Here is a 20,672-nt window from a genome sequence, read left to right on the forward strand (position 1 = left end):
TCACTACGGTCTTCCCCCTACATTAAGCTGTCACATAATAATATAGCTAAAATATTAATATCAAACATGACGTTGACCTGAACTACATCATCTTATACTCAGAGGCAGGTGTTATTGTGACGTGGACTTTTTAATGGGTTACCTTGTGAATGAATGTTTGGTTTTGAACCAGAGAAAGAATCTGGCGAAACAAACGCAACAAAACAGTTGGTGTTCGAATTGCAAGAAAACTGCAAGAAGCATGAAATATTCAGGAAGGTTACCCAGCAAAATGACAGATGGAGAGCTACAAGTGTCCTTCAGTCTGGTACACAGTATAGAATCACTAGGGGCGGTGGGTGGCCTAGTGGTTAAAGCGTTGGCTCGTCACGCCGAAGACCCGGGTTCGAATCCCCACAAGGGTACAATGTGTGAAGCCCATTTCTGGTGTGCCCCGCCGTGATGTTGCTGGAATATTGCTAAAAGCGGCGTAAAACCAAACTCAGTCAGTCAGTCAGTAGAAACACTACCTGAAGAGGTTTTCAGCAAAACAATCAAGTTTTAGTTACGTAACGTATAGTAACGCCCCACGCCAAGACTCTGACATGATGATATTGTATGTACTATATATTGCGCTAACTTTCAAACACAAAGTGTATGTTAAAAGCGCCAGCATTACTGTATACACAATAACCCAAGCTGCCTATGAGGCGCTAGACGGTTAACAGTCATGAGCTTTTCATCCAACTGGGTACTCATTCACTGCTTGGTGAACAGAGGCAAGTTTGAACAAAGTTACTTGCCAAGTCCAAGAAACTCTCAGTGCTGCCTAATATGGTCACTGCTGGGTGAACAGAGGCAATTCTGAACAAAGTCACTTGCCAAGTCCAAGAAACTCTTAGTGCTGCCAAATATGGTCACCCATCCAAGGACTACGTTGCGACCAACATTGCTTAACTTCAACTGATCTGTGACCTGCCCTCTTTGTACTACCCCACACCCATACATAAACTGGTGAACAACTGATGATTGTCCAAGTGGTTCGTGATAAGCGTCTAATTGTGTTTGTTTGTTGCTTGACGTCGCACTCACCAATATCTCAGCTATATGATGGCGACATGTAAATAATCTAGTCAGGACCAGACAATCCAGTGATTGACATCATGTGTATCGATTTAAGCAATGAAAATATTCATTTCATGGTGGTTTTGTTGGCGTAATAGTGTTACCAGTGTTGATACCAGTAGTAATAACTAGTGTAGGGAATTGGTTAAATCTCATAATTGATGATTGGTTCATTACTACCGATCAATCATCGAAAATAATTGGTTAACGTCATTTATGAAATTTGTTAATGCACATAAAAATAAGGAAAAAAACATGTAGTTCTTTGGGGTTTTTTGGGCAAAATTTCACATCTTTAAAGGATGACTAGTATGTTAGGAACATATATTTCTTTGAATCTTTGAGATAAAATCAATCATGACTTGAAACGAGCTTGTAGTGCTTACGAAATGTAACAGACAAAACCAACCATGTGAAAAATATTGTTAATGAAAACAAGTGTTCCAGAGTTATTTGTGTTCGATTATGAGAAATTATGATCGATTGCTTGGTCGACCAATCTTCGATTATTTCAATTAATCGGACCACCACCAGTAATGACACAGAACACAATACTGCATGCGACGGTAGACACACTTTTTCATCCTGGACACAGCTAATTATACAAAGACCAGTTACGATACTGGCCAGTGCAAAATGAAATGCACATTTTACCAACGTCCTATAAATATTCATCAATAAAATAAAACAACAATATTCAAACACGCATTGGCACCGTGCAACGTTTTCAATAATGATAATGACATTGTTACTTAGCGTGCATACGTTTTAGATAACTACTGCCCAGAAACTGATTACATTCAGCAACTATTAAGGTCGGGTGGAACAACTTAGGAATGGTCAGCAAGTCCTAACCTGAAACACAGAAGGAAGCATGCTACGATGACATATTTCATATCACTGGAAAGATCTCGCTGAGATAAATCCAAAAACCTGTTCATAAACTCACAAAATGTGTCTGAAAATGCATTTCTGCAGAAAATACTAGCAGAAATGTTTTTCTGCTGAAACTTCTGTCAGAATGTCTTTTGTTCTGCAGTAATAACTAGCAGAATTCTTTTAATTCAGCAAAATCTAGGTTCTATCTTCGGATAGTTTAATATGGAGTTTCTTTAAATGATATTTTCCCTAGTAAACTTTTCTGTAGTTTAAAGTTTTATAAGACAAGAATACACACAGAGGTGCTTGTTATCGCATATATATTATATATAATGCAGTACATTTAATTATCATTCCTAGACATTCTGATGTCGCTTTCAACTGAACCAGCTATATTGCATACACCACTTTAATCATCTTCTTCATAGCAGCTCGCTTCAGGGAAGGATAGATGCAACGCCAGGGCCAGATGAATCTCTTCTGAAAGTACCCTCATCAAACGATAAGACATCTCCCTTGGCCCTGAGACAAAACGCTGATGTTTTGTAAGTAGGGAATTAGATCAATTTACTACAAAATTGAGTTCACCTCAAGACATCAGTCAAGATTCTTTTTGTCTGCGAGGTCCAATGTCTGGCTGCTGATTGTACAATTGCAGTTTAATGTAAGACTACGATCGAATCGATTGACGTAAGCGAGAGGGCGAATAAAATCCAGAGCAACAACGCTTTTTCACAGCGGTCGAATTGTACAACCTGGTTACATAGATTTTTTGTCAGTTTTCCAAACACAGCTGTGTCGTACGAGATGTAAGACAGTATCATTAATGCTGAGTGAAAGACTGCCAAGAATGTTTTGTTAGGTAGGTTTGGGTAGGTTAAATATCAAAGAACTCTACGAGATTGAACTCGTTCAAATTGGGTACTGGTTTCATGTAAGATGACTTACAATGTATTCTATCCCCGGGTGTGAATGGTGATACAAACAAACCGGCGATATGTATTGAAAGGTTTGCAAACACTAGAAAAGGGATATTGGAGTTGTCATGTTCATATATCGTACATAACATATGATATTACAAGAGGTGTATTGCAAAACGTTTTGCATGCTATGAAGAAGTGTACTAATGTATCAAAATATGAGAAAACCACAATATATCTGTGGTTTAAATTAGTATTAGAGGATTTATATTAGAGTTGTAATTATTACTCACTTAAACTTTGTATGTACTCAAACTTCAATGTTGAAATATCCGTTGTTAGTTGTAGGTTTACCGTATTCCAATTTCAGGATTTAATGATTCCATCACAGACAGTTCCCTGGGATCAATCTAGCCATTAAATAGTTTTCTCCGAGATAGATTATACATGTAAGAAACGATACAATACCGATTCTGAACACATATTCATACTAACATCGAACATATGTTTTCAATGCACAAATCTGGCTTTAACCTCTGTGTAGTGCGGGGGATGACCTCGAAAGATGATCAACTTATGTAGTCATATCAAGTTGGCGTCATAAGCGTCAGCATCTAGTTTGTCTGTTATGAACCTGATTGCCATTACGGTTAAGCCATAACTGCATTAGTTGACGTGGGGACATCATTAGGACAGGCCACATGGTCATTTGGAACCCGAAGTTCAAGGTCGTTAGTAGAAGGGGTGTTGAATGCTATGTGAGTGAGTGAGTGAGTTAATATTTAACGTCAGGTCGGCAATATTTCAGCCATATCGTGACGAGAACACATTTGACATTGAAATGGAATATGTGTATAGTATAAAAACCTGTCATCAAAGGACAGTAAAACAACTAGAATATCACAAATACAATTAAAACTAGTGTAGAAACTTAAAACTAATAGCACTATTAGGACAATATAAGATAAAAGCAGGCTATAGATCGCCAACAACCGAAGGCAGATCACCATACGAGGGTCCATGGGGACTTACAGTGCCTTTGCTACGTGCATGGACCCTAGTTGGATTTACACCATCCCTTCAGCCGCTCGCGATTGTAGGAAAAGTTTAACCGACTTTTAAAGAAACAAATATACTACGTTTAAAATCGGGTTAGCAAAAATTTAACTTTGAAAGTTTTGGGACTTACGTACCGATGAATGCTATGTAATGCGATGTGATGTGATTCTATGTTATTTGTCTGTCATACTCTGAAACTTTACAACGTCACGATGCTTGTACCACAACACAGTGTGATTCTTTATACTGAAGTTATTTCAAATTTGTTCGCGAGTTGTGCGATGGAGCTCATGTCACTGTATAAACTCGTGGACGTGACAAATTGAAGTAAAATGCCTCAAAAGAGCACCATCGAATTTAAGATGTATTCTTAATGTGTCTATGCATCCGTGGTGTTACATCCCAAGACAATCAGTATTGTGGCTCAAGAAGGTGTGTCTAACACCATGAAAGTTTCATCCTTGTATCAAACAAATTAGGTAAACTAATCTTAAACCGAACACATCCAATTTTTTCAAAGAAGCATCAGCTCCGACATTTTTGTTATAGTGTTAAAATGTATGATCCAAATTTATAATGTTCCGAGAGAACATAATATGGCCGCTATTACATGGCGATTCCTGACGATGCAAGAACGGATTCTAATATGGTCAGGACTGTACAATCGACTCTACTTCAGGGACAAATTTCTTATGAATATGGAAAGCGTTTGATTTATTTCAAGTATTTTCACGAGAATCTTTTCCATATGCGTAATATGACGCCACAAGACTTCACGAACAATCGATGACGCAATTCATTACTTGATAGCGCGTTGATATGACGTCACGTTGATATTAGCCAAGACTCAGAGACTGAAAATAACTGAATTTGCGCGAACTAACCAAAATGCATGACCCAAATTTATAATGTTCAGAGAGAACATTATATGTCCGCTATTACATGGCGATTCCTGACGATTCAAGGACGGATTCCAATATGGTCAGGACTGTACAATCGACTCTACTTCAGGGACAAATTTCTTATGAATATGGAAAGCGTTTGATTTATTTGAAGTATTTTCACGAGAATCGTTTCCATATAACCGCAGACTGGTAGACGACTGTATTGGTACAGCTACAATTCAACTCCCCACCATCAGAACCAAAGCTCAACGCAAACGCCGCCTAACTGTGCAAAATACACGGTAAGCTGTGATGTACGTATACAGTAATCTCTCTTATCAATAATTACGTCCAATATTACTGACATAAAGTGTATAATAAATAGAATATTTATACTGTCTTGCCACATTCCATGTTTATATCATCTCGTGAATGGGGCGAGTTAAATATTTACTCTCTGGGCTACGTCAATCACAAGGCTATCTATACTTGCTTCTTATTTTTCTGACGAGATTACGTGGAATTTGGTCAAGGAGGCCCGACTAGGTTTTATGTCATATTGCGTGGAAACATAAGCGGGTGTCGTAATAAATCTCCATCAGTGGGCCAGTTGACATGAGAGAACCTTCAACATCCTACACGGGGATTTACGAGTGACGTGGAGGGATGTGTGTTAATGTAAGTTGCTCAGTGGCTGAAAGTAGAGGTGATCACCCCCTCTTATGCCACTGACAAGAGCATATAGCCTTCGTCATGAATCAGTCTGGAGTAGATGTGTTTGTATGTGCGGATGGTAGAGCGCACTTGTGCTTGCCTGCGTTTGAGTGGGTGTAGGTAGGGTAGATGGTCAGCAACCAGTAAATGGTAACGGTTTAAGTATGTTACACGACCAGGAACTGTAGTGAGTGAGTGAGTGAGTGAGTGAGTGAGTGAGTGAGTGGATGGATGAGTGAGTGAATGGATGAGTGAGTGAGTGGATGGATGAGTGAGTGGATGGATGAGTGAGTGAGTGAGTGAGTGAGTGAGTGAGTGCGTGAGTTTGTTTTAGCGTCGCTTTGAGCAGTATTTCAGTTCTATTACAAACCCCGCCAGGCCAAATATAGAACAAACACACATCGTTGCGTCCTCCCCGGTGACACTCTCCCCAAGGCATGTACTCACCAATATTTACTGAATCGCGTCAATTACATCAACAGGTCAGCTCTCTTAGTTCGGATCCACTTAACAAACCATCTCACTGTATGACGCATGTACCATAATCCACGCTCACTTGCGGTTCAGAGCCGTAAGTGTCACTACGGCAACATTCCGTCTTCAAGCAAGACTGCCACACCTGTCGACAGAAAATGGCCATGATCATGATAATGCATAATGCACAATGCATACTGATATTAAAACAATGGGAACTAGACTGCGTCGTTCCGGCAACACCACAGGAGAGATTGAGCAACCCGGCTTAACAGGCCCTTGTATAGTATATACCCCATCCAGTATCGCCCTCTACCAAAGGTTATCTCCCTTATTTCTGACTTTACCACAAAAAGAGAAATCAATTCCATTCAAATTCTCCCTGTTCAACCGAATGAATTTCATTTACATCGAGAGAGGCCATTTTGATGCGTAGGGGTAGTCAAATTGAAGCATTAATTGAACCAAAATAAATAAACACAGTCACGGCGACTCTGGGATTCGAACCCACGATAACCTATCTGGCATGTCTAAATCACTAATGACTGGGACAACTGTACAGCTTATTCTCTGCACGACACTACTCGTAACCTATAAGGTATGGTTCATTGTTGATCCCTCAAACAAGAGAACATTGTCTACCACTTTTGGGCACGAAAACAAGAAATGGTTTTAGAGTGATAGGTCATCGACAGCAAATTATAAGTCTACTGACAAATATTCCCCTCTTACTGTCAATACTGTAATCGAGGCTTTTATTCTGAAACTGAAGGGTTTTTTGTAGCTTCCATGTTTCTGAAAGCAGAACGTCCACTTTGGTTATCCTCATGGTATTTCTGGTTATCAATGACATGGCAGTAGGTTTCTTAAGTCAACAATATTGTCAGAGGACCTACTGGGGAAATTGTCAGAACTGTCAAAAATATCGACAGAAGTGAAGGAGAAACACAATACTCTTACCAGGTTACACATTGCCAGTTCTCTGGCTTAACGGGATATCAACACGTTCAATGTCAGTTATTTTTTAATATAAGTTCTCATGATAATACGTCTCATTTTGAAAGGTGATGTATGTGCTCTGACGCTTGTTCCTCGGTGCAATCATTTTTTAAACTCACGTATAACTAATGTGGTGACAGAATCAATATGTTTGTTTGTTGCTTAATGCCGCACTCGACAATATTCCTTAAGACGATGGCCTGTAGACATGACATCTCGTTCTCGACAGGACACCCAGCGGGACTTAGCCACGGGACTATATAAGAGTTTCCATTCTGTTGAAGTCCTATAACATTTGCGTGTCAGTATGGGAGGGGGCGTGTGTGTGTGTGTGTGTGTGTGTGAGAGAGAGAGAGAGAGAGAGAGAGAGAGAGAGAGAGAGAGAGAGAGAGAGAGAGAGAGAGAGAGAGAGAGAGAGAGAGAGAGAGAGAGAGAGATGTCTAGCACCATCGTCCGAAGTATACTTTAAGTAGAAAGCAACAGTGATCATGTATTTGTTAGCATAGTGCTACACTTAGTCCCTGAATATATATAATTTTGATACTCTCAAATAAACCCATTTAAACTAAAATGGAGCCCGAGAGGGTTAGGAAAGTCTGAACGTGAAGAAATCTAGACTTTCTTTATTCAGGACTTTGGCATTGCAGAGAGGGCTAAGCAATAAGGAAAATAATGTGGTTCAGGGACTGTGAGACAGACTAGCATTGTGCAAATAATCCTTCCTCGAGTTTCAGGAATATCATATAACCATCTTATTCTTATAAATGCCCTGGACCTTTTCTCCATAATGGCTTCGCTCCGGAAGTGACGACATGACACCCACCCCAGCACCATGTACATTCATTTAGAAAATGAAACGTTTCTCGCTCATTAGAGTTATTTGATTGGACGGATTTTATAAGGTCGCACAACTGATATGATACACAAAAAACTAAGTTATGTCCTAAAGCAAGAACAGACATTTTTTTTATTTCGGCCTATATTTCGACTCTCGAAACATTATTTTGACCAATTAAATTGTTCTCAAATTGCAAATTAGATTCTTACACATCACAAACATATAGTATTAAAGTTTAACTGGCCTTAAAGTAAGTTACATCAAATTCTCATGGAAACATTGTTAGGTGCGGCGTTGAGCAACAAGCAAGTCATCAAATGGATTCACAGTTAAGGAACACTTCAGACATGAGTGGCAACCAGGGTTGCATCGTGACATATGTTAGCCCAGAGGAAATTCCGGGGATTATTTGTTAATGCAAGTAGATACACACAAGACTGAGTTAAAGCCAGATGGGCAGTGGAGGTACTTATTGTGTTAGTGTCCCTGGGCACAACTGACACAGATTAAGTCTGTCAACCATAGTAATTGATGAGCTGCCATGTTGCACTACTCGTTCTAGGTGGCTGACCGTACATGCGCACTACAATAGGGACTTTTAACAGTCGGGACTAGCATCTTCCAATTAATGCATTTGAGTAATTCTAGGCATATACATACCTTGGGAAAATGGTAAATTAGTCTTTGGAATTAGACTAACATACAGGCCGACCAATGTCGTAATTAGTTCAAGACTGAATTGCTGTGGATTAACAGAATGTCCACATTGATCCAGGTATTTAATCTATAAATTCACAGCAACATGCATGTATTATTCCAGCATCCGTTGTCTCCAGCCGATCAACTTCCAAAACTAACGCTTGGTACAGCGGATATCATTTCTCTACACAGTGATCCACTGGTTCGTTATGTGGCTATCTGATCTACTTCTGTAACTAGCATTGGGTAAAGGGGATGTACATACTCTGCACAATGATCATTTGGTTCGTTATGTGGCTATCTGATCTACTTCTGTAACTAGCATTGGGTAAAGGGGATGTACATACTCTGCACAATGAACATCTGGTTCGTTATGTGGCTATCTGATCTACTTCTGTAACTAGCATTGGGTAAAGGGATGTACATACTCTGCACAATGATCATTTGGTTCGTTATGTGGCTATCTGATCTACTTCTGTAACTAGCATTGGGTAAACTCTGGGATGTACATACTCTGCACAGTGAACATCTGGTTCGTTATGTGGCTATCTGATCTACTTCTTTAACTAACATTGGGTAAAGGGATGCACATACTCTGCACAATGATCATCTGGTTCGTTATGTGGCTATCTGATCTACTTCTGTAACTAGCATTGGGTAAAGGGATGCACATACTCTGCACAATGATCATCTGGTTCGTTATGTGGCTATCTGATCTACTTCTTTAACTAACATTGGATAAAGGGGATGTACATACTCTGCACAGTGAACATTTGGTTCGTTATGTGGCTATCTGATCTACTTCTTTAACTAACATTGGGTAAAGGGGATGAACATACTCTGCACAGTGAACATCTGGTTCGTTATGTGGCTATCTGATCTACTTCTTCAACTAACATTGGGTAAGGGGATGTACATACTCTGCACAGTGAACATCTGGTTCGTTATGTGGCTATCTGATCTACTTCTTTAACTAACATTGGGTAAAGGGGATGTACATACTCTGCACAATGATCATCTGGTTCGTTATGTGGCTATCTGATCTACTTCTTTAACTAACATTGGGTAAAGGGGATGTACATACTCTGCACAATGATCATCTGGTTCGTTATGTGGCTATCTGATCTACTTCTTCAACTAACATTGGGTAAAGGGGATGTAGCGGTTATCGTGTAGGTCAGAAGTTTTTAGTGGTATTTGGGTTGGCATTGGCAGAGGGTTGCCTCCCTTTTGTTTTGGTCCCCCTTGCGAAACCAGATCATGGCTGAAAGCACATGTCATGTTGAACTTTGCGATGTCTTCTTCGATGGACATTCATGCGATGTGAGGAACCATGGTGTTCACAAAGTTGTGAAGAGAATGTGTACGGACAAGGTTTGCGACAACTTTGTATTTTAAATGAAGAATAAATGTTGGAACTTTTATAGATTGTGTTTTGCACGTGAGTTGCTTGGAAACCTAGCGGACTACCGCTATAGTGAACACCTCCTCTGAATGCAACTCGTGAATAGCAGAACATTTTACGATTCATGATGAGTGATAAAGTTTCAGTGATAAGTGGTTTGTTTGTCAGGACAGTCGGCAAAGTCACGTGACTCGCAAATGGCAGCTCAAGCGAAGGCAGCGGAATATCGTGTGCAGTTAGAATATGTTGAAAGGGAAGAGAAAACGCGCAGTGAACTTTTGAAACTTGAATTAAAGAAGAAACTTGATATTGAAAATGCCAAGTCACAGGTATTTGAACAGTTTGAATCGAGTGAAACATTTCTTTATGGAGCTAGTCCAGATAAAATCTCTCCCAATGTTAATGGACAGGCTGTAGAAATCAGTAAATATTGAGGAAGAAAATAAGACTGAACTTGTTAAGAAATATATTCAAACATTACCAAATGTTGATATTCAGAATTCTAACCAGGATCATGATAAAACATTTGATGGTGCAGATCGTGCTCAAACCCAGGAATCTATTCCACACCAATTTCTACAGGAGAAACACAAAGACAGACACAGCCATTTTCTTCAACGAAGCTGAATGTTGGTGCAGATGAATTCACACCCAAGTTTACACCTGATTGTGTTCCCAGAAGGTCTGAGATTTCAAATGTAGACTGTGTTATGGCTGCAGCAAGTGAGATTGCTAAAATGACTAGGACATTTGCAGAGAAGTTTAGTTTGAGTAGATTACCAGTTCCTGAACCTGGTATTTTCTATGGAAATCCCATTTATTTTCCTTCTTGGAAAACTGCCTTTGAAACTTTGATAGAAACCCGTGAAATTCAGCCCCAAGAAAAACTTTATTATTTGAAGAAATATGTTGGTGGCAGTGTGCGAGATGACCTAGAAGGATATTTTCTTATGAGAACCCCTGAAGCCTACGATGAAGCTAAACAGCTTCTTGAAGATAGATATGGAAATCAAGTTGTGTTAGGAGATGCATTCAGGGATAAACTAGATGCATGGCCGAAAATTAGTTGGAAAAATGGAACAGCATTGAGAAAGTACGCTGACTTTCTGAAACAGTGTTTGATTGCAACAAGAACTATTCCAAGTTTGAGAGCCCTCGACTTTGAGAAGGAGAATAGAATGTTAGTGTCTAAATTGCCAGACAACTTGATTCACAGATGGAGTCGCATAGTTGTCATTTTAGATCGAGGAAAGTATATCCTCCATTTTCGGAGTTTGTGAAGTTTGTGACTGACGAAGCCAATGTTGCATGTGAACCAGTCACACGTGTCCTTGTCATGAAGCAGGACAAAATCAAGGATTCCTTTACACAGAAGGATAGGGTTAGAGACACACAGACAAATCATAGTCTGAGAAGACCAGCTATCTCTATGTCAACAGAAGTAAAGAAGAAATATTGCTTCCTGTGCAACAAAGATCATGAACTTGAACATTGCGATGTTTTCCTCAAGAAATCTGTTGCTGATAAGAAGCAATTTGCGATGCAACGTGGGATCTGTTTCGGTTGTTTGAAATGGGGTCATCGCTCAAAGGATTGCCAGGACAGATTGACTTGTCAAGTGTGTTCTCGGAAACACCCAACAGTGTTTCATGGTGACCGTGTGGACAACAAATGTGAGATGAAATCAGATCAGCGAAGTTTGAATTGCGAAACACAAGTGAAATCTGTGAACGGGAAAGTAGCTGTTAGTCATATGAAGGACACTGCTCAGAATAACAAGTGTGCGATGATCGTACCAGTGTGGTTGTCACATGATGATAATCCAGATTCTGAGATATTGACTTATGCTTTATTGGACACCCAGTCTGATACAACGTTCATTCTGAAGGATACCTGTGAGAGGCTTGGTGTTACTGGACCTAAAGGTTCAGCTGATGTTATCTACAATGCATGCAGAGAACGAAACAATTGAGTGTCAGACGATCAGGAATCTTACTGTCAGAGGATACAACTCTTCACTGAAGATACCTTTACCTATTTCCTATACCAGGGGTATAATGCCTGTGAATCGTGGTCACATTCCTACACCCGAGAATGTAGCTCAGTGGACGCACCTCGCAAGCATGTCAAGTGAGTTGTTAGAGTTACAGGACTGTGAAGTTGGTATTCTGATTGGGTACAACTGTCCCAAAGCTCTCACACCCAGAGATGTCATACCTGCAGATGCAAGTGGACCGTATGCTGTGAGAACAGACCTAGGATGGAGTGTGGTTGGTGTCATGGATCCAGAGGCTGTTGATGAAGATCCTATTGGAACGAGCCACCGTATGCTCACGTATAAGGTACCAGAAGAGCTGTCTTCCAGATGCAATGCAGAGAAGTCTGAGCTTTTTGAACCACGTGGTGATATCCTTGCAGACTTCGGTGAAGGAAACTATAGGAACAACACAAGTTGTCAAGTTGCTTGAACAAGATTTTATTGAATGTGAGAAGAGTGACAAGGTGTTGTCCTACGATGATGCGAAATTCGTAAAGATTGCAAAGAACCAGAATTCGTCAATGCGCTGACAGTCATTATGAAATGCCCCTGCCTTTTCGTCACCCACAACCAAAGTTGCCTAACAACAAAGTTCAAGCTACCCGTCGCATGGAGCAGCTGAGATCACGTTTAGAAAAAGATGTCCAATTCCACACAGACTACGTAGCATTCATGGATAAGATCATCCAGAACGGACATGCTGAACGAGCCCCTGTGATAGATGACAGCAAGAAAACTGTTTGGTATATTCCACACCATGGGGTGTACAACCCACGGAAACCCAACAAAATACGAGTCGTGTTTGATTGCAGTGCACGATTTCGTGGTGAATCCCTAAACGACCACCTCTTGCAAGGTCCAGATATGACGAACACATTGATCGGAGTCCTCCACAGATTCCGTCAAGAACGGATTGCGGTGATGTGTGATATTGAACAGATGTTTTTTCAATTTCGCGTTGAGGAGAATCAAAGAGACTATCTTCGTTTCCTTTGGTTCGATAAAGGGGATTTTAATTCCAATCCTGTTGAGTATCGCATGAAGGTGCACTTGTTCGGAGCTACCTCCTCGCCGGGATGTTCCAACTATTGTCTGCGACAATGTGCGAATGATTATGAGGAAGAAGTTGGACACGAAGCTGCTGAGTTTTTGAGAAACAACTTCTATGTAGATGATGGGTTGAAGTCGGTGAAGACAGTACAGGAAGCTGTCAAACTTGTCAGTGAAAGCCAAGAACTTTGTGCGAAGGGTGGCATCAGGTTACACAAATTTGTGTCCAACTCAAAGAGGTCATGACCTCTCCGTCCACAGGATCGTGCCAATTCCAAGGAGACAGAACTGCTCAAAGGCATGGACATTGTTGAGAAGCCTTTGGGAATTCACTGGTGCGTAGAAACTGATACTCTGTCAATCAGAGTTACTTTACAGGACTCTCCACTGACGCGTTAGAGGCGTGTTATCAACAGTCAGTTCTGTGTATGACCCCTTGGGTTTTATAGCTCCAGTCATCATGGTTGGAAAGGCTATACTACAAACAATGTGCCGAGATAATGCTGACTGGGATGACCCAGTCCCAGAAACCCTGCGATCCCAATGGGAGAAGTGGAGAACTGAGATTTTAGAATTGACAAGTCTTAACGTGGATAGATGTTTCAAACCACAGGAGTTCAGTGAGATTGAAAGAGTGGAGTTTCACCATTTCTCAGACGCCAGCAATCTGGGATATGGTCAGTGTTCTTACGTCAGATTGACTGATAGTGGCGGAAAGATATATGTCTCATTCCTGATGGGAAAATCTAGAGTTTCTCCGCTAAAACAGGTCACCATACCTCGCTTAGAACTCACTGCAGCACTGGTATCAGTCAGAATCAGTACTTTGTTGTCCAGAGAACTTGAATTTGAAGATGTGAAACATGTGTTCTGGACAGATAGCAAGGTGGTAATTGGCTACATAAACAACGACTCGAAGCGATTTCACGTCTTTGTGGCTAATCGAGTGTCACAGATCCGAGATAAGACTGAGCCAGTTCAGTGGAGATACATCCAGACTGAGAATAACCCAGCAGATGACGCTTCTCGAGGTCTCACACCTCATGACTTGATACACAAGTCCGACTGGCTGAAGGGACCAGTCTTTCTCTGGAACAAGCAACTACCTGAACAGCACACAGATTCAAACAGTGTGATGTTAAACGCAGATGATCCAGAAGTGAAATGTGTTAAAGGTGTTGTGATGAAGACGATGACAACTGAATCAACCAAGCTAGACATGGTTGACCGATTTGCACGCTTCTCTGATTGGTTCAGGTTGAAGCGTGTTGTTGCAATGTGCCTGAAACTGAAGCGAAAGTTGAGACGAGATGTGAAATTGAAACACAGCGAGACCTGCGGAGCTGACAAAATTATTAGATCAAGCACTAGTGTTACTGTGAATAACATGCTGGAAGCTGAAAATGAGATAGTCAAACACTGTCAAAATAGTGCTTATGCAGAGGAGATTCAATTTTTGCGATCTGTGAAAGACAATCAATACACATTCAGACAACTGAAGAAGACGAGCTCACTCTCTCGCCTTGATCCATTCTTGGATAGCTCTGGTGTGATTCGTGTCGGAGGTAGAATCAGGCAGTCTTCTGTCACCTGCAATGAGAAACATCCAGTGATACTTGCAAAGGGACAACATGTTAGCAACCTTATTATTCGTCATTGCCATGAGAAAACGTGTCATCAAGGACGCGGGATGACTACAAATGAAATACGATCAAGTGGCTATTGGATTGTAGGCTGTAGCTCTGCAGTTTCATCTTACATATACAAATGTGTGAAGTGTAGGAAACTCCGAAGTCAAGTACAGCAACAAAGGATGGCAGATTTACCATCTGAACGAGTGAATGCGTCCCCACCATTCACATATTGTGGTGTAGACTGCTTCGGACCCTTCCTGGTGAAAGAAGGTCGGAAGACTCAGAAACGCTATGGCATACTCTTTTACTTGTTTAGCCTGTCGTGCCATACATGTTGAAGTTGCTTCATCACTCTCCACAGATTCTTCATAAATGCTCTGGAGGCGGTTCCAGGCAGTTAGGGGACCAGTGCGAGAATTGCGGTGTGATAGAGGCACAAACTTTGTTGGTGCCATGAATGAACTAAAGGACTCTTTTGAGACTGAGATGTTAAGAAACTACCTTTTGAAATGTAATTGTGACTTAGTGAAATTCAACATGAATGTACCTGGAGCCAGCCACATGGGTGGTGTCTGGGAAAGACAGATACGCTCAGTGCGTTCAGTGCTCAATTCCCTAATGGACCAAGTGAAGGCCCAGCTGAATGATGAATCCCTGAGAACATTGATGCTGGAGGCTATGGCGATTGTGAACAGTCGGCCGCTATCAACTGATACTCTTAATGATCCAACATCATTAGAGCCTCTGACAGCAAATCACTTGCTGACTATGAAAAGTCAGATTGTACTGCCCCCTCCCGGACATTTTCAGAAGGCAGATTTGTATGCGTGCAAGCAGTGGCGTAAAGTGCAGTACTATGCCAATGAGTTTTGGTCTAGATGGAAGAAGGAATTTCTTCAAAACATGCAGACACGACAGAAATGGACCCAACATTTCAGAGATGTACGTGTTGGCGATGTTATGATCCTCAAGAATGACAATGTACCAAGAAATCAGTGGCAACTTGGTAGAGTTGTTGAGACCTTTCCGAGTAAGGACGGACATGTTCGGAAAGTAAAACTTCAGATCGCAGATCAAGGATTAGACTCAAAGGGAAGACGGCAATCTTCCACTACCTTTCTGGAACGGCCTGTCCAGAAACTGATACTTCTCCTTGAACATGAAGAATGATTTGAACTGTTTATGCTGACTGAGCTAACTACTTGAACTGATCTGAGTGGATATGTTTGTGAACTTTGCAAGTATTGAAGTGTGAAATATCTGAAATTGAAATGATGTTTGAACATTTTAAGGTTGGATAAGATTTTATTCAAAACCGTTTGTTTTATTGAAATGTCATGTTTTAGTGAAATCTATGTTTACTTTAAAGTTTGAATGTGTGTTAAGAATTAATTTACTTGGTAACATTTAAATTGCGAGGATGAGTTAACTTGCTATATGAATATGTAAATTGCGATGGCATGAATGGAAATTAAGGATATTGCAATTATATGTGTATCATTAGTTGCAAGTTATAGATAGTTTCCTATTAAAATTAGTTTATATGCTAATTTGTGGGGAGTTTTAGTGGTATTTGGGTTGGCATTGGCAGAGGGTTGCCTCCCTTTTGTTTTGGTCCCCCTTGCGAAACCAGATCATGGCTGAAAGCACATGTCATGTTGAACTTTGCGATGTCTTCTTCGATGGACATTCATGCGATGTGAGGAACCATGGTGTTCACAAAGTTGTGAAGAGAATGTGTACGGACAAGGTTTGCGACAACTTTGTATTTTAAATGAAGAATAAATGTTGGAACTTTTATAGATTGTGTTTTGCACGTGAGTTGCTTGGAAACCTAGCGGACTACCGCTATAGGGGATGTACATACTCTGCACAGTGAACATCTGGTTCGTTATGTGGCTATCTGATCTACTTCTTTAACTAACATTGGGTAAAGGGGATGTACATACTCTGCACAGTGAACATCTGGTTCGTTATGTGGCTATCTGATCTACTTCTGTAACTAACATTGGGTAAAGGGGATGAACATACTCTGCACAATGAACTTCTGGTTCGTTTTGTGTCTATCTGATCTACTTCTTTAACTAACATTGGGTAAAGGGGATGCACATACTCTGCACAATGATCACCTGGTTCGTTATGTGTCTATCTGATCTACTTATGCAACTATCATTGGGTAAAGGGGATGTCTATACTCTGCACAGTGATCCAATGTTTGTACTCACTATACAGAATCAAGCTGACGTTTTGTTTTTGTTGTTTATCAGCAAAATTCCAGCTATATGGCGACGGTCTGTAAACAATCAAGTCTGGACCAGACAATTCAGTGATCAACACCATGAACATCGATCAACGCCATTGGGATAGGAAGACACCTGTCAACCACGTCACTGAGCCAGATCATCCGCTCAATCCCGGTGCGAGGGCTAAGTTACTGAGAACATTATTTTATGCGACGAAAAATACTAGGCCTGCGCAATATAACCGGTTTACCGGTTCAGACATGAAAACGATACGTATTGCGATACGCTGATCGAAAACCGGTATTTTGACTTCCATTCGGAAAACTTCGTAACACTCGGAAATCTTCAGATATTTCCTTTTTTCATTTGTGCCAAATATTATTCACATTTTTATTTTTAATCATGAATAAAAGTTGTTATTAAAGCTTAATCAAGCTTAGTGATTTTGCTGTGTATTTGCTCTATAAATCAAGCATTACCTCGATTATAGGTAGTTTTTTGTTTTAAAATACTTCATGCAATATATTGCAATACATATCGCAATAGATGCTTTCGCATCGCAATATATCGCAATATGAAAATTCTCTGCAATACCCACCCCTAAAAAATACCCATCGATCCTCTTAAGGGGACTCTAACGTGTATACTCCAATTGACATTGTTTCGAAGACATCATTGAACATCTTCATGTCAGTGCGGTTGAGTCATAAGACCTTCGGGTATTTACTGCCCCGTCCAGAATATCTATCTTCAGAGTTGCCTGGCTTTCAACACACTATTCTCTTTCTTTATGAACTGACAACAAACATAATCTTATGTCACGAATCTAACATCTGCCTCTTAGCGCCATTCCAATAGAGGTTGGTGGCTCTCCTCAAAGATCCGATGTCGTGAATCTATTGACATTGTCGGCAGTGATGCACAGTATGTTGGGCATACAACTTTGAATGACGTAGTACAAAAGGCCTTAGACAGTCTACAAACACATACCGTTGGAAGGCTGTCACAGAGAGTTCCTAAAGGGATGAAGCTCTGAAGTCGGTTAATGATGGCATGGGGCCACCACTGGCTTTTGGTCTGAAAACATTATTTGTTCCAGAACCTTCTGGAAAACAATTTAGCTTCATAACTATGTCCTGACATAATGAACTTGATATGCTCTTTCTCTATTGTTTGTCATACATGCAGCCGATAGTGTTGGTTTGATCTCCAGTCAATATCACAAATGTTTTTTATACGTTCTTTACATTTTCTGTTGTATAATTTTTATAATTAGAGCATAAACGCATCATCTACACAAAACACATATGTTGCAGACAAAACGGAAGAACTCCAATGTATGACACAACGATAATGTTACAGCACCATGCCGCAAACTCGCAATAAGTGCTGACGCAGTAATGTAGCATTAGCGGTAGGCTAGAGGTTCCTTTGTCGTGTAACATGAAAAAGGCATACCTGCCAACTCTCACGCCTTTGCTTACATGTCACGCTCTCACGAAAGAAAATGATAAATCTCTCAATGGTTTCATATAAAAATCACAGAAATAGAAATAGGTCTCAATGCATCGTTTTCAGTGACATTTCTGAGAAGGGAATTTGCAATTATGCTTTGGTTTTAGGGAGCAAAGCTTCCACCTTGGGCTCTGTCGGAGCTTACGGCGCTTGGACCCCAGCATCTTCTTTCTCTCTTGGGGTTGGAAGCTCGAAGAAAGATATCATGATAATTTGCTTATATCTTCAACACTCCAATGGTAAATTGCCTTATAGTTCAGTCAATATTCTTGTAGCTCCATTCTTTTGAACTTCCGAGGTAAAATAGACCAAACACGTAATGCAAAGATTTCTAACAGCATCATTCAACTCCTGTTCAAAGATTGTTTGATGGGGATTATAACACCCAGTCATTACAAACAACAGCAGTAAAATAGCGGATGAAAACATATGCTGAACATTTGGAACATTTGTGAAATCGATCCTACGATGTAAACGATTGTGGCCTTGTTACCCTGTATACCAGAGAAGCAATCCCTCATCCAGTGCCAGCCTTCAAAGACAGCGCTGTGTTTTGCGTGGACGGGGTTCGAAGGATATACATGGCGCTTCAATGAGTTTACACTACACTGGCGACGTAGGAACACGTGGAACATTTAAAAAGCACACTCACACTGATAACCATTGGTGCAATATGTAACAAGCTGTCTCGCTATACAGTAGACTGTACATTGTGTTTTATGTTCAATTATATAGACAAATGAAGAGACTGTTGAAAGACTTTTCCGGTTTTATAAATTACAATTATAATGAACAAAGTTGTTTGAAACGGCCGTAAAATCACAATGTCTTACCAAGGGCGAGCACTTCGGCGAATAAATGGGCAAATGTTGCATAACAGTGGTCAGTTTGTTCGGGTCAGACCAGAAACAAAAAACAGTATACGTTGGTGTGAGCAAATAGCTGTGTTGCTAAAGTGCGATACCACCCAGTAGAAGCGAGTGTCCCAGAGGTCACAGATGGACACTTTGTTGACTTCATCGTTGTTTAAAATGTACACTTAGAGCTCCGGCTTGGAATTCATTCTTTGCAGTTAATGCTTGTGTACATGACCACCAAAGAAGGCTTCTTGTTCATTTTTCCACGGATTTATAATAGAATTTAAAACTCAAACAAACTCAACAAAACCGACTGCTTTCACAACTACCCGGGTCAAAATTGGTCTATAGTAACCCATGCTTGTCGTAAGAGGCGACTAACGAGATCGGGTGGCCAGGCTCACTGACTTGATTGACACAGGCCATCGTATCCGAGTTGTGTAGGTCGATGGTCATGATGTCAGTCACCGGATCGTCTGGTCCAGACTCGATTATTTACAAACCGCCTCCATATATCGGCATTATTGATGAGAGCAACGTTAAACAACAAGCAAAAACATTTCACCACTATGGACAGTCAGGGAATCTCAAATAGCTCCTATTACTCTGCGGGAATTCCCTTTTCTGCATACCTGTGTCATCCATAGCCCATTAATCCTCACGTCTCCGGGTGTCATATTTAGTCGACTCTAGCCTCGACTGACAGGTAATATGAACTTTGGTTTGGTGTTACTTTCCCTCGAAGGCTACTGACTTTGTAAGCGTGTCAAGTTATGTGTGCAAATTAGAAGCTGACCTTCACGTACCGCCGCTGTATTTATTCTGTTCATCAATTTCGTCATCTTTGTCTGTGTAAGTATATAAAATTGTTTTTGATTGAATTGATGTAACGGTGTTCGTTAGCGAACGTAATTCAAGTGTTTGACTGTGTTCATTTTCGGTTCATTGGGGTATGAATCTAAAAGGACTGAGGTTTGAATCGAAAAGCACTGAGGTTTAAATAAAAAAGCACTGAGGTTTGAATCGAAAAGCATTGAGGGATAAATCGAAAAAACCTATGTGCAGTGTTTAGTCTGCTGCGCACTTCGGTTTTTCGATTAATACCTCAATGCTTTTCGATACATACCTCACTGAACCGAAAAAACACACAGTAAAAAATTCAGTGCAGCTGGTTTGGAAAAAAAATACAAACTCTTGTTGAAATCATGATTTCCATCTACCCTCCAATAAGCACTGCTCATGTACTGCTGCTTGGACACTCCGTTACACCTCACCACTGTCCATGCACTGGAGCATGTGTGACGATAACATCCATATTACCCTGTGTGTGTAATTAGTCCAGTAGAGGTTCTGGGGCATG

The 20,672-nt window shown here is 40.6% G+C and overlaps 1 long non-coding RNA gene across 1 annotated transcript; it reads right to left on the reverse strand.

The window, feature by feature from the left end:
* Window positions 1–1,888: 1,888 nt before the first annotated feature.
* LOC124283439 lies at window positions 1,889–20,018 on the reverse strand. The gene is made up of 3 exons (XR_006900342.1): window positions 19,945–20,018; window positions 6,008–6,179; window positions 1,889–1,959 (listed from the first exon to the last, which is right to left on the reverse strand). It is a non-coding gene; the product is annotated as an uncharacterized LOC124283439 (long non-coding RNA).
* Window positions 20,019–20,672: the final 654 nt, after the last annotated feature.

This window comes from Haliotis rubra, unplaced genomic scaffold (assembly GCF_003918875.1).
Source record: "Haliotis rubra isolate DU_JTF1 unplaced genomic scaffold, ASM391887v1 Scf315, whole genome shotgun sequence".
In the NCBI taxonomy this organism is placed as follows: Eukaryota; Metazoa; Mollusca; class Gastropoda; order Lepetellida; family Haliotidae; genus Haliotis; species Haliotis rubra.